This window comes from Protopterus annectens, chromosome 3.part0 (genome assembly GCF_019279795.1).
Source record: "Protopterus annectens isolate FY-2018-M chromosome 3.part0, PAN1.0, whole genome shotgun sequence".
In the NCBI taxonomy this organism is placed as follows: Eukaryota; Metazoa; Chordata; order Ceratodontiformes; family Protopteridae; genus Protopterus; species Protopterus annectens.
Window position 1 is genome coordinate 49,768,651 of NC_056731.1, and position 14,392 is coordinate 49,783,042.

Here is a 14,392-nt window from a genome sequence, read left to right on the forward strand (position 1 = left end):
TCCAGTCAGAGAAAAACCCAAAGAAAAGGGCCTCATAGGCAGCAACCGCAATCACAGAGGACAGGGCAGTGGTCTTCAGGAACACCCAGACCGGGGATTTCTTTGCCACACTGCCGTAGCAGAAATCAGCAATGACTCCTCCCCCTCCACCCCCTAACCCTGGACAAGGTAGGAAGAAGATTAGGAGGATGACTATCCCTATTCAAGGAAAACTGGGCCCTCATGACTTCCGACAAGTGGGTTCTGCCAAGTAGTCTCAAATGGCTACAAGTTCACTTTCAAAGAACCATTAAGATTCTCTGGCTACCCCGATGTGTCACAAAACCAAAGAACGGAGGCCATTTCTCAGATCCACAACCTGTGCTCTCAGGGCTCTGTGGAACCAGTACTAGACCACTAGATAGGAAAAGGATTTTACTTTAGGCTATTTCTGGTCCCCAGGAAAGAAGGCTCTTGGAACCCTATCCTGGATCTGACCATCCTCAATCATCCCCTCCTAGTCCCAAAATTCAAATGCTTACTTTTCAAAAGCTTCTTCCCACGATCGCACTTCAGGCTCTAATGCTTACCTTGGACGTGAAGGATGGGTACTTGTACATCCCCTATAGAAGAATCCTGCAGAAGTTTTTTTTTTTTTTTTGCTTCAGGTACCAGTCACCTTCAGTTCTCAGCACTGTCCTTTGACTTGTTTACTACTCCCAGGGTCTTCACCAAATGTCTGGCCCCTGTGATCGTCTTCTGCAGAATGTGTCATCCAGATTGTCCTTAATCTGGATGACTGCCTCATTCAGGCTGCGATTTGGTCCAATATCCTTAAGGATCTGGCTGTCACCCAAGTCCTACTCTTCTGCCTAGGGTTCAACATAAACCTTGGCAAATCCAACACAAACCCAGGATAGTTTTCCTGGGGGCTCTGCTGCATTCCTCCCTTCAGAAGACCTTCCTTCCCACACACACAGCTTCCTTCTTAACGCATTACTTCAAGGACATTATGCAGAGGCAGTACCTCCCAGCCAGGGAATTTCTGAGAGCATTGGGCTACATGGCATCCTATATACTAATGGTCCCTTTGGCTGGGCTACACATGAGGAAACATCAGTGGTACCTCTAGAATCTGTGGTGCCAGCACTCTGTCTCTGGAGACAGAAACTCACCTAGTTCACGGTCTCGGGGAGGAATTGGCATGGTGGGCACGAACATATGCACAGAATACAGGTCTCCCCTTCAGGTTCATCCCTTAGGGCCAAACCTTAACCACAGATGCATCAGACACAACCTGGGGAGCCCATTTCCAACACCTCCTATCCCAGGGAAATGGGAAGAGCAGTTCAGGCACAAGCACATAAATTTGAAAGCATTGATGGCAGTACAGAAGGACCTTTTTTGCTTTTCAAAACAGCACATAACAGGCATGTGGTACATAATCAAGGGGGCACCCACTCCTACCCTTTTTGCCATCTGGTTATGCAGATCTGGGAGATGACTAATGCTATAGGGCTGTACCTGATAGCTTAGTACCTTCCTGGGGCTCAGAGCACTCTAGCAGACTCTTAATGGATCCCCACAAGTGGCAGCTGCATCGAGAAATATTTCTCAGCATAGCCCATAAATGGGGAGCCCCTGAAATAGACCTCTTTGTCACCGACGAAAATGCTCAGTTAAAAAGATTCTGTTCCAGGAGCAAACTTCACATAGCTTGAAGGATAGATGCCTTCTCCATCATCTAGAGTTGCCTCTTTTTATGCATTTCCTTCTCTGCTTCTCCTTCCAAGGGTGCGCCTAAAAATCAGGGAAGAAGGACTGAGGGTCATCCTGATAGCTCCAGACTGGCCCAGGCAACTGCTGCTGAGTTTGACCAAAGAAAAACCATGGCAATTACCCCAAAGTGGCTCTGCTGACTCAAGCAAAAGGTATGTTCATGCAGCCCAACTTGCAGACTGTCAAACTCGTCTTCCTGGGTAATTCAGCAAAATTCCACCCTGAACAATCTCTTGAGTAGTCAGGTGCTTAATATCCTCAAAAAATATAGACAACCCAGTACTAGGAAAACGTACTCTGCTAAGTGGAAAAGATTCTCTATTTGGTGTCAGCAACAAGGTGGCAACCCTGTCTCAACCAACATTTCAGCCATTTTGCAGTGCCTGGCTATCTTGGTGGACAAAAGTCTATTCTTATCGTCCATTAAGATTCATGCTTCTGCCATTTCAGCCCACATCCCTACTCTTCCTCTAATCTTTTCCCACCCCTAATGAAACAGTTCCTTAGGTGAAGTGCTGCATGTCAGACTTCCCAGGAGGCAGCCCACCTCTCTTTGGGACCTCAACTTTGTTCTAAAAAAAATTGACCTTACCCCCCTTTGAACCAGCTGAATCAGCTGATTTAAAATTCTTGACTTGGAAGACTGCCCTCTTCCTGGCTATCACCTCGGCTAGGAGGGTCTCTGAGTTGCAAGCCCTCATAGCAGTGGAACCCTTTCTTATCTTTCACCCAGACAGAGTTTCACTCAGAACTAACCCTTCTTTATGCACAAGTTGGTCAAGGACACTTCTCTTAACCCTACTGTACACCTGCCTACCTTCTTCCCCAAGCTACAGAACCAAGGGGAAAAAAATCGATCACTCCTTGGATGTACACAGAAGCTTTGATCTGAAGTAGTTAACTTCATTTGTGCAGCAACCTATGGGATTCGGATCCGACCTCGGATCTGAGCCGGCAGTTTGCAACAGCTTTAGATCCGAGCTCCAAGCTCCTCCCCCTACCCATAATCCCCTGGCAACCCTGACTGACCTCATTTCTAGTTTGCCTCGGTTTACTTCAGCAGCTTGATCCCGAGTTCCAGGCGTTTTTCGTCCATTTTGTGAGAAAATTTTACTTTTCTACCCCTTTTTCCTTAACGCTTGGTGTGACTGTGTTTTTCAAGTCCCTTATCCCTTATAACCATCTTAGTTTATTTTTTTTTGTTCCATATTCTAACCTCCCCCTTCCTGCGTGGTTCCGTCAGGGTTGTGTGTGTGTGTTTGGGACCTAGTGTGTGTGGGTTTTACCTTCTAGTATCTCTGAGGCCCCAAAGTTAGTGTTTTCTAAGTGCACCGAGTGTGGCCATAAGCTGTCCCCAACGGATGGCCACACTCTGTGTGTGTGTTGTGCCTTGGGGTTGAACACCTGTCCTCTGGTTGTACCATCTGTGCAGCGTTCAACACCAAGGCACTCAAGGACCGGAGGTCTAACCTGATTCTGGTGGGTCTTCTGCCCCTGGACTCAGCTTCTACCTCCGGTCCTCCCGTGGCTCCCACTGCCACTCCTGCTTCCCTCCCCACCGGCCAGGACTCAACCTCCCGCCTTAGGCCCGGAGGAGAGGGAGGCTAGGAAAGAAAGGAGGAAGGAGAAGCACCACAAGCGGCGGGCCAAGGCCTCCGCTTCGGGGCCTCCCCCGGCTAAGCGGGCTTCTCCCTCCAAGACTTCTGGGTCTCCTCCTTCTCGGATCCGGTCCCCGTGCTTTTCACCGGGTCCTGAGGAGGAGGAGACCCGATCTCCGTCGAGGTCATCGAGGCGACACTCCTGCCCCGCCTTGGTGGCCTCGTCGAGATCTACCCGAAGTCTCACAGATGCAGATTTGGACCGGATGATGAGAAGATTCCTCCAGGCCCAACTGCAGATGGGAGTGCTCCTGCCTCCCTCCCCTCCGGGGGGGGGGGGGGCTCGACCCCCTTCTTTGCCTCGATAGCTCCTTCTCCGTCCCGTTTCCCGGGTTCGGAGTCTTCAGAGCCGGGCAGCCTTGGAGCCGGGGGGTGTGTCAGCGCCGATAGTCTCGGGTACTTTGGCGCCGACACTTTCTTCGAGTCTGTCGGGTCCATTTTCTTCGGATCCGAGCTCTCGGAGCCGAGGGCTGAGCTTCGGATCTGGCAGTATCGGTATGTCTTCGGCTCCGTCCAGGTTGGAACATGCTGGTCCGTCGGATCCGATCGCTTCGGTGCCGGCTCCGATCCATCCGTCGGATCCGAGGGAGGGTCTGCTCTCGGATCCCAGAGAGAGCAGCTCTCCCTCTGCATTCGACGTGGTGTAGAGGGTTCTGTCAAGGGATTCCAGGCCCCCGGCCCTTGCCACGGCTCCTCCCTGCACTCCTTTTCAGTTGGGTCCGACTTCCATCACCCAGCCCCAGGGACAGCCTACTCTGACATCCCAGGTAGTTCCATTGGAACAAGATGTTGCTGGTGAGACCTCCTCGGACAGCCCCCCCCCCTCCCCGAGGAGGTTCGTCACAAGCGAAGGTGCAAGAGGAGGCAACTGGACTCCCCCGAGTCCTTGTCTGAGGACACGGATTTGGAGGAAGGGGAAGGCTCCCCAAGATCACCCCCCGAAGATGTCTCATTTGGTGACATCATGGAGATGCTCAGAATAAGGGGGGGGTGGTCTGCCCCACAGCCTACCTCGGACGAATCCATGTTCCTGGAGATGTTTGAAGCAGGCCCGTCTACCTCTTGGGTGTCCCCTCCGGCCGACCCCCTGGTAGACTTGATTACTACCAGGGCGTGGAAGGAGCCGGGCACTGTGGAGCCATTCCCCAAGCGCCCGGGCAAGATTCTCAGCCCACCCTCCGACAAATCCCACTGGAGCAAAGGCCCCCCTGTAGATGCCATGTTGGTGGCGGTGGCCACCAAGAGGGAACTTGCACAGGAGAGTCCCTCTGTTCATCCCCCGAGCAAGGAGTCTCGGTCGATGGACCACCTAGGGAAGCGGGTGTTTAGTTCTGCTACCTTCTGTGTGAGGTCGCTGAACTACATGGCACATGTTCTCCGACTGCAGCGGGACCTTATCAAAGAGTACGCTGCGTCGCCCCCCGAGTCCATGTCGGCGGTGGGAAAACAATTGCACTCCACCTGGATGGCCACTCTACGATCCATATCTAACACCTCTGTGCGGCTACTGTCTCATGCCACGGAAGGAGCCGCTAGAGCCAGTGGAGCGGGCCTCATTATGAGACGTCAGGCTTGGCTCTGACACTGTGATTTCGCGGAGCCCTTTAAGGCATCTTGAGCTAATGCCCCTTTTGATGGTTCTGCCCTCTTCGGCAAAACTGTGCGAGATACTTTGGTCCAGAGCGAAAAGGACGGGAAGACGTCTGCCGTCGGAGTCCGCTTCACTGCTCCCCAGAGGTCCTTCTCTAAGAACCAAAAGGGACAGAAGAAGATGTGGTTCCGGAAGTCGCAACAGTCCCGTCCCGCTCCGGACTCCCAGCCCTTCCGCGGCAGAGGAGGGCAGGGTGGACACCGCCCTAGAGGCAGAGGGGGCCCGCGGAACTTTGGATCCGGAGAACCCTTCTCGGACCAACCCACGCAACACCCCTGAGGGGTTGCCCGACTGCTCCACTCTGGAGGCAGTCGGGGGGCATTTCTCGAAGCACCCAGCAGCTTGGGAGTCCATCACAACAGATCGCTGGATGCTTCGCATCATATCCAGAGGATATCAGATTCCCTTTTCTCGTTACCCACGCAGCCCCAGATACCTCCCAGATGTCCCACCCGATCAGAGGGAGGCCGCAGCAATGGAAATCCAACATTTGCTGGAAAAAAGAGCCATTCAACACGTCCCCCCAAGACCAGTGCGGATCCGGGTTTTACTCCAGGTTCTTCTTGGTGCCAAAAAAGACGTGAGACTTAAGACCAATCCTCGACCTCTCTTCCCTGAATCTGTCAGTAACCAAAGAGAAGTTCCGCATGGTCACTCTTCAATCCATTCTCCCCCTTTTACGGGAGAACGATTGGATGTGCTCTATAGACCTTAAGGATGCGTACTACCACATTCTGATGGACAGGCGATCCAGGAGGTTCCTCCACATCTGGCTAGGAGCCAGTCATTATCAATTCAGGGCCCTCCCCTTTGGTCTTACCACAGCCCCCAGGGTGTTCACCAAATTGTTAGCAGTGATAGCGGCCCACCTGAGGCTCCAGGGAATTCAGGTCTTCCCGCACCTGGACGACTGGCTCCTGACCGTCCCAACAAGGCATCTACTCTGTGCAGCCAGAAACTACTTTCTTCGTCTAGCTCCCCGGCTGGGGATCACTATCAACATAGAGAAGTCGTCTCTTACTCCGACTCAGACCATAGACTTCATAGGGGCCAGATTAGACACAAACAAACTCCTAGCTTTCTTGACCTCAGACCGGCTACTAACCCTGAGGCTACACGTGCAAGCCATTCTGCAATCTCCAGCTCACCCGGCGGAATTGGTCCTGAGGGCTCTTGGCTCGATGGCGGCAGCAATCAACCTATTGCCAGTGGCACGTTTGAACATGAGGGTCTTACAATGGACCCTTCAGGTGCAGTGGTCCTTTCTTCACTATCCTCTGAGCCATCCCGTTCCACTCAGCAGGGCTTGCAAGAGGGCCCTCATATGGTGGCTCTAATCCCCGAACCTCCAGCAAGGAGGCCCCTTTTCTATGACCCCTCCACTAGCCACGGTGACCACGGACGCCTCCCGCCTTGGGTGGGGGGGCATTGTTCGGGCAGGACAGTCCAAGGCACGTGGGACCTCACGGAGACCTCACTGCATATCAACATCCTAGAGATGAGGGCAGTGCTGTTAGCGTTGCAAGCACTTCAGGACCTTCTTCCTGTAGGAACGATTGCGATTCAGACGGACAATATGTCAGTTGTCTGGTACATTAACAAACAGGGGAGAACCAGGTCTTACCCACTCTGCCGAGAGGTCATGAGGGTGTGGGAATGGGCGATCTCCACCAACCGCTTTCTCATAGCAACGCACATTCCGGGACGGTCCAACATCCTAGCCGACAAACTAAGTCGCACCATCCTGTTACCATACGAGTGGTCTCTGAATCCCGAGATAGCGAATCGGATTTTCACCAAATGGGGTCAACCTGTTGTGATCTCTTTGCCTCTCCCTAGAACACAAAATGTTACGACTACTTCGCTCTCATTTCCCCCTCTGGGGAACCCCCGAGAGACGCTCTGGTGCATGCTTGGCCTCCCGGTCTTCTTTATGCTTACCCTCCTCTTCCCCTGATGCTGAAGTTTCTTCAGAAAGCCAGTCGGTTGGGGAGCAGGATTATCCTCATTGCCCCGTTTTGGCCTCGTCAAACCTGGTTTCCTTACCTTTGGTCTCATCTGGTGAATCCTTCTTGGATTCTGGATCCCAGTCCAGATCTAATATCCCACACCCTAGATCTCCCAGTCCCGAACCTGGTCAAGCTCACAGCTTGGCTGCTCCAGTTCCACTCGTAGCTAGGACTCCCGGCATCTCTTCCCCAGTTAAAACTATTCTAGTAGCAGCACACAAGCCTTCTACTAGAAAGATCTGTAGCAGCAAATGGAAATGTTTCTCCATTTGGGCGGAATGCAAAAATTTGGATCCTTTTACAGCTCCCTTGCCTGCTGTATTAGACTTTCTGTCGGGACTGTTCCATCAGGGTCTAGCTTCTCCACAGTCAAGGTTCAACTAGCAGCTATCTCTCATTATCATGTGGGAAATGAACTGGGCCCTTTGATCACCATGAAATTAAGCAAGACCTTTTTGAAGGGCACCTTTCTGCTCAGACCTCCAGTGAAGGATGTAGTCCCTCCTTGGGATTTAACGCTGGTGCTTCAGGCCTTGACAGCTCCCCCGTTTGAGCCTGCAGCTACAGTAGATCTTAAATTCTTATCATGGAAAACTGCCTTTCTTGTCGCTATCACCTCGGCTCGAAGGGTCTCTGAACTACAGGCCCTCTGTGTAAAACTCCCATACTTGACCTTTCACAAGGATAGAGTTTACCTCAGGACCAATCTCTCCTTTCTTCCCAAGGTTGCCTCTGAGTCTAATATTAACCAGTCCATCAACCTGCCGGTCTTTTTTCCTAATCACCATAACAAAGGGGAATACAAATTACACTCATTGGATGTGCATAGACAACTTCGTTTCTACATCTACAGGACATCTGGTCATAGGAAATACGACCAGTTGTTCGTCTCCTTTGCCAAATTTAACTTTGGTAAATCTGTGTCTAAAGTCACACTGTCTAGATGGATTTCACAGTGTATCCTTTTAGCATATGAAAGTTCGGGCAAGCCCGTACCTCAGGGAGTCCATGCCCACTCTACTCGTTCTGTGTCTACCTCTGCGGCTTTTAGAGCTAGAGTCTCTTTGGATGATATTTGCTCGGCAGCCACTTGGGCCTCAGCTCATATCTTTATCAATCGCTATAAATTGGACATGATCTCCAGAGGGAGAGCATCCTTTGGCTCTGCAGTGCTCCGGAACATCCTTTCATGAAGGCCGCCCAAGATTCGGGTAGCTGGGGACTCTGTCCCATAGGTTGCTGCACAAATGAAGTTAACTACTTCAGATTAAGAAGTTATGTACTCACCATAACGTTCCATCTGAGTAGGTAAACTTCATTTGTCAGCAACCGTCCCTCCCTCCTGCCCCTTCACTTGTGAATGTCTTCATACTCAGGTCCATGGGGTTTACCCACTTATCTTGAGAATGATAATTTTATAGCAGTCTCTGCTGTTGGCAAACTTGATCTGAGGTCAGTCAGGGTTGGCAGGGGATTATGGGTAGGGGGAGGAGCTTGGAGCTCGGATCTAAAGCTGTTGAAAACTGCCGGCTCGGATCCGAGGTCGGATCCAAATCCCATAGGTTGCTGACAAATGAAGTTTACCTACTCAGATGGAACGTTATGGTGAGTACATAAATTACTACCTTGACAGGACTAAAACTTTCAGAAAATCAGAGTCGTTTCTTTTGCCTTGGGCTCTGAAGGAAAAACCGTCTCCAAGCAAATTATCAGCAAGTGGATCTCCCACTATATTTCCTTTTGTGGCACCTTTCATGGCAGTAAAAGCCCTGAATCTTTTAGGACCCACTCAACCTATGGCCACTTCTACCTCCACTGCTTCACTGAGGGGAGTGCCTACCAAAGACATTTTAGAAGCAGCTACCTGGTCATCAGTGCATACCTTTACCAAGCACTACCTCATTTGCCACTGCCATCTTGCAGGGCATCCTCTCTTCCCATTAAGGCACCTTTCACCCTCATCTGAGGTTTGGGAATCATCCCATTAGTCAGAAATGCTACAGTGAAGTATGGGGAACATAGTACAGTTGTGTACACTTACCATAAATGTAGATGTTGAAGTGTTTTCACTGTTGCCGTCTTCTTTCCCTCTCCTTCCCCCTTATTCTCCGTACAGTAACAGATGTGAAGTTGTTCAATCTCGTCGTTCATTCATCACTGATAGGTTTGGAGCCAATCCTCGACTCCGACACAGCCGTTTAGCAAAGCTCCAAGATTACCAGTAGCTCTAGACCAAGCCCCTTATCCCAAGATGCACTGCTGGAATTACCTCAGATCTAGTTTGCCACGGCACTGATCTCTTGGTTTCCAGCTCTGCTTGAGAATTATTCAACGGATTAGCAAGTTTTTCTTAAAAATTTTCTTATATTTTCATATCTAGACTATTACTTCGTGTTCCCAGTGGTAGCGTTGTTGCCTCACAGCAAGAGGTTCTCCCGTTCGATTCTCGGCTGGAGTGTGGGGAGTGCCTTCTGTGTGGAGTCTGCATGTCTTCCCTGCGGTTGGGTGGGCATTCGAAAGACATGCGTAAATGGGCATGCCTTCGTTGAAGGTTGAATGTCGGGCTGGCACATTGGCGTTTGTGAAAATCTACTGCCAATCATTAGCGGACAGGAGTTCCACTGTGGCGACCCCTAACCGGGAAAAGCTGAAAGACCAGCAACAACAACAACTTAGTGTTCCCTTATACAAAATATTATATAAATACAATGTGGCCTTTTGGGCAATGTTTATGTGTGTGTTTTCTTAGTTATTCTTGTTTAAAGTGTGATAGAATTTGTTTATTATTATGTTGGAAGGTAAAGACAGACAATCCTAAGTCTGGTTTCAAAAAATGTCCAGACTGTGGACAAAAGATGTCTGTCACAGACTGACACATTCAGTGTGTTTATTGTCTGGGTGAGGTGCACCTTCAGGAGTCCTGCAGTATCTGCCACTCCTTTTCCACCAGGGTGCTTGCGGAGAGGAAGAGAAAGCTCATGGATCAGGGTCTTCTTAAGCATGCCTTTGTGGAAGCATTGACTGACCAGGATGGAGCCGCAAGTCACCAAAGTCCTCCAAATCCTCTTCAGACTCTTAAGTCAAAAAAGTCAAAGAAAGTGGAACTTGCTGTGACTTCGGCTCCACAGCCTTCGGAGCCGACAGTCTTTTCCTTTCGGATCTGGGACACTGCCTTGGAACCGATCTCTGAATCTCCTTCTCCATTATTCCAGTCGGCACCATTGGTGCATTCCTCCAGGTCCTCTGTTAGTCTTTCGGATTCGGACATGGACCGACTGGTACAGAAGCTCTTAAACGCACCAGGCCTAGCTAAATTGCTGTTGGTTCTTACCCAGGCATTGGAACCGAAGACTACTACCCAGAAATTGACTGCTCCTCCTCCGAGCCGTATCGGTTTTTCGGAGTCGGAAGAGACCGAACTGAAGGTTGTAGAACCTTTGGAGCCGACACCTATTCCAGTGTCATCGGCTCCATCTACTCAGACGTCCTTGGCGCCAACTGGGGACTCTAGGAGCAGACACTCTCCGGTTGGGTCCGGGGAGGATAGTCGCACTGACCTGTCGATGCTGACTCTTCCTTTCGGGGCCTCGGCGCAGGTGAGCTCGACTCGCACCTCTGGCTCGGAGCCCACTGCATCACTGCGGGAGGAAATCACGGTTCCTTCGCGTCTGTCGACTCCTTCTTATCGGAGCCGTGACACCTTCGAAGCCATGAGGCGAGTACTGTCTCCTAAGATTTCATCACCAGGTCTGGCCTCTTCTTCCCCTAAAGTGCCTGTGTCTGCTTCTGCTTCCATCAGCCACCCCAAGCATGGAGACCCAGAGCCGCAGGTAGCCCCACTGGGCGCCCCCTACTCTTCTGAGACTTCCCCAGAGGCTCCCACTGAGGAAGTTCCCAGAAAGAGAGTGTGCAAGAGGAGGCACTTGAATTCCCCACAGGATTCATTGACATCTGACACTGACTTGGATGAGTCAGAAGGGTTCCCTTCGATCCCCCTCTGAGATCCTTAGGCAGAAGGGTGATTGGCAGTCCAAAAACCCTACTGAGGATGAGTCGGTTCTTCTGAAGGCTTTTGGGTCTTAACCTTCCACTTCCTGGGTGTCTCCACCCTACGATGAGCTTATGCAACTGATGGTCTCATAGGGCATGGGAGTCTCCGGAGTCCATGGAGCCTGTCCCTCAGAGGCCGAATAACTTTATCTCTGCCCCAGCTGATAAAACCTTCTTGTCTAAGGGAGTCCCTGTTGATGCCATGGTGGTGGCGGCAGCCACCAAGAAGGAATTGTCTGAAACTTCTGCGTCTGTCCATCCTCCTAACAGAGATTCTAGGATCATGGATAGATATGGGAAATGCATGTTCAGTTCAGCGACTTTCACTGTTCTATCACTGAACTATCTGACCCATTTCACCAGACTGCAAAGAGATCTCTTTAAGGAGTTGGGAGATACTCTTCAGGGTGCTGTAGCTGTAGGTGTCACTGACATAGTTTCTGCCAGGCTTGCTACCCTTAATTCCATTGTGAACTCGTCCATGCGTCTCATGTCATATGCAGCAGATGGGTCGAGTAGGGCTGCAGGAGCAGGGATTGCTCTTTGTAGGCATGCCTGGCTGTGCCTCTTCTCCTTCGAGGAGCCCTTCAAGTCTTCATTCGTAAATACCCCTTTTGATGGCTCATCCTTGTTTTGTGCCTAAGGTAAAGGAAATATTGACCAGATGTGAACAGGAGGGAAAGACTCTGTCTGCCGTCGGAGTACATTTTTCTACTTTTACTCAGCCTTACCCCAAAGGCCAAAGGGAAGGAAAGATGTGGTTCCGTAAAGCCCAGGGAGCCTTTCAGGACACACGTGGAGAACCTTCTTCCAGGGACAGACGAGGAGGTACTAATGGAAGAAGCCGCCCTCGTGGTAAAGGGGGTCCGCAACACCAGGGTGACAGATAATTTATCAAAAACACTGCAAGAACATTAAGAGCAATACACACCAAACAGCCGGTACTTCACCAGTATAATTTCCTTTATTGTTCACGATCTGGTACCTCGGCAGTTCGCCTTCAAGGATCACAACTCACTTCATCACAACAGTGAGATTATATATCATTTGATTCAAAACAATTAATCAATTCAACTTTCAAATTCAATAAAGGAAAAGAAACTTTTTTTGTTTTAAAGTGATCTCAGAAGAGACTTCAAAATTGTATGAATATAATTTAAATACATATTAATACACAATAAATAAAGAAAATAAATACATTTTATATAAATATATGAACAATTAATAAATATATTATCGCAGATAAGTTAATATTTTACTTTAAATGATGCATCAAATATAATATGTATGATATAATCATCAGAATGCTAAATGTATATTAAATACCCAATTCTTGATTTAAACCATTGGGTTTTAAAGTATTAAATTTTAATATCATCCTGGTCTCTAATTCTAGCAATTTGCTCGATGCATTATCTCCCCTATGAATAAAAGGTTTACCCAATATACTAAATCTTAGACTGTCATGTCGACCATCATGTACATCAATGAAATGTTTGGCAACTGGACTAAATTGATTCAAGTTCCTTATATCTTTCAAGTGTTCCAGGATTCTTATTCTAACCATCCTCTTTGTTTGTCCTATGTACCAAATATTAGTGCAAGAACAACCCAATATATATACAACACCAGTAGATTTACAGTTGAAATAGTGCTTGGAGATGTGATTTATTTTATTAATTGACCTCACATTAGTCACCCTTTCACATATACTGCAGGATCCACATTTGAAAGTACCCACTTTAGCAGAAAAATGTCTCTCTTGATTTAATAAATTGTTATTTAACAGTTCTTTCCAATTTTTATCCCTCTTATATGAAAAAAATATATTGTGTGGAAAAAATTCAACTATGGATTCATCTTCACTTACTAAATACCAACATTTTTTAATCAAAGATACAAATTTACTCGAAAAAGCTGTATATTTAGTTACAAAAAAAATTTTTTCTGCATTTCTTTCTGTTCTGATTGGGTACTGCACATTAGCACCCAACCACATGGAATTCCTTCTTACTACAGTGTCCATGTATTTTAATAAGTGATTTTTGTTATACCCTCTTTCCAATAATCTCAAAAAACTTTTTTTAACTCATTATCTGCTTCATCAACTATACTGGTATGCTCATAGATTCTTTTGAATTCTCCATATGGTAATGCCTTTAACAAATGTGGAGGATGCATGCTAGTTGCATGCAAAAACATGTTCACAGATGTATCTTTCCTAAAGGGTCTGAATTCAATTATATTTTCTCTTTCAAATAATGTCACATCTAAGAAATTAATTTCATTTCTATTAACCTCATATGAAAATGAAAGATTTTGTTCATTATTATTTAATATCTCAAAGAAATTAAAGAATTCCAACATGTCCCCTTTACATATAAAGATTAAATCATCTATAAAACGTTTGTGACAGAGATAATTTCTGTGGTCAGCCCTACCAGTGCTCCTGAGAGGAGGCCTGACTGTCCTGCTCTGGAGGAGGTTGGGGGTCGCTTATCTTTGTATCCAAAAGCTTGGCTAGATATTACAAATGACAGATGAGTACAAAGCATCATTTCCAGAGGGCATTTCATACCTTTCTCCTCTCCACCCATTCCCGTCAAGAGAATCCTGGACGTTTCACCCATTTACAGGGAACAAGCAACCACAGAGGTCCTCAGGTTGCTAGAAAAAAAGTCACCCAGCCAGTCTCAGCAGACCAAACAGGATTCGGAACTTACTCAAGATTCTTTTTGGTTCCAAAGAAAACAGGGGACTGGAGACCCATTTTGGACCTCAGCAGACTGAACCAATTTGTAAGAAAAGAGAAGTTTTGGATGGTCACGCTTCAGTCCATACTTCCCTTGTTAGGGAAGGACAATTGGATGTGCTCAATCGATCTCAAGGATGCGTGCTACCATATAAAAATGGCCAAACCATCTAGTTATCATCTACGTTTCCGTCTAGGAGCCAGTCACTACCAGTTTTGATCCCTGCTCTTTGGTCTCACTACAGCCCCCAGAGTGTTTACCAAATGTATGGCAGTGGTCATGGCTCACCTGAGGCATCTAGGATTCCAGGAGTTTCCGTACCTAGGCGATTGGCTCTCTACATCCACCACCAGGCATCAGCTGATTCAGGCAACAGAATCTACTCTGACACTCTGCAACCACTTGGGTATTACGGTCAGCTTTGAAAAGTCTGCCTTGTCACCATTGCAGCATATTGTCTTTATAGAGGCAGAGTTAGACACTTTAGCCACCACTTTACGTTTTCCACTTGAA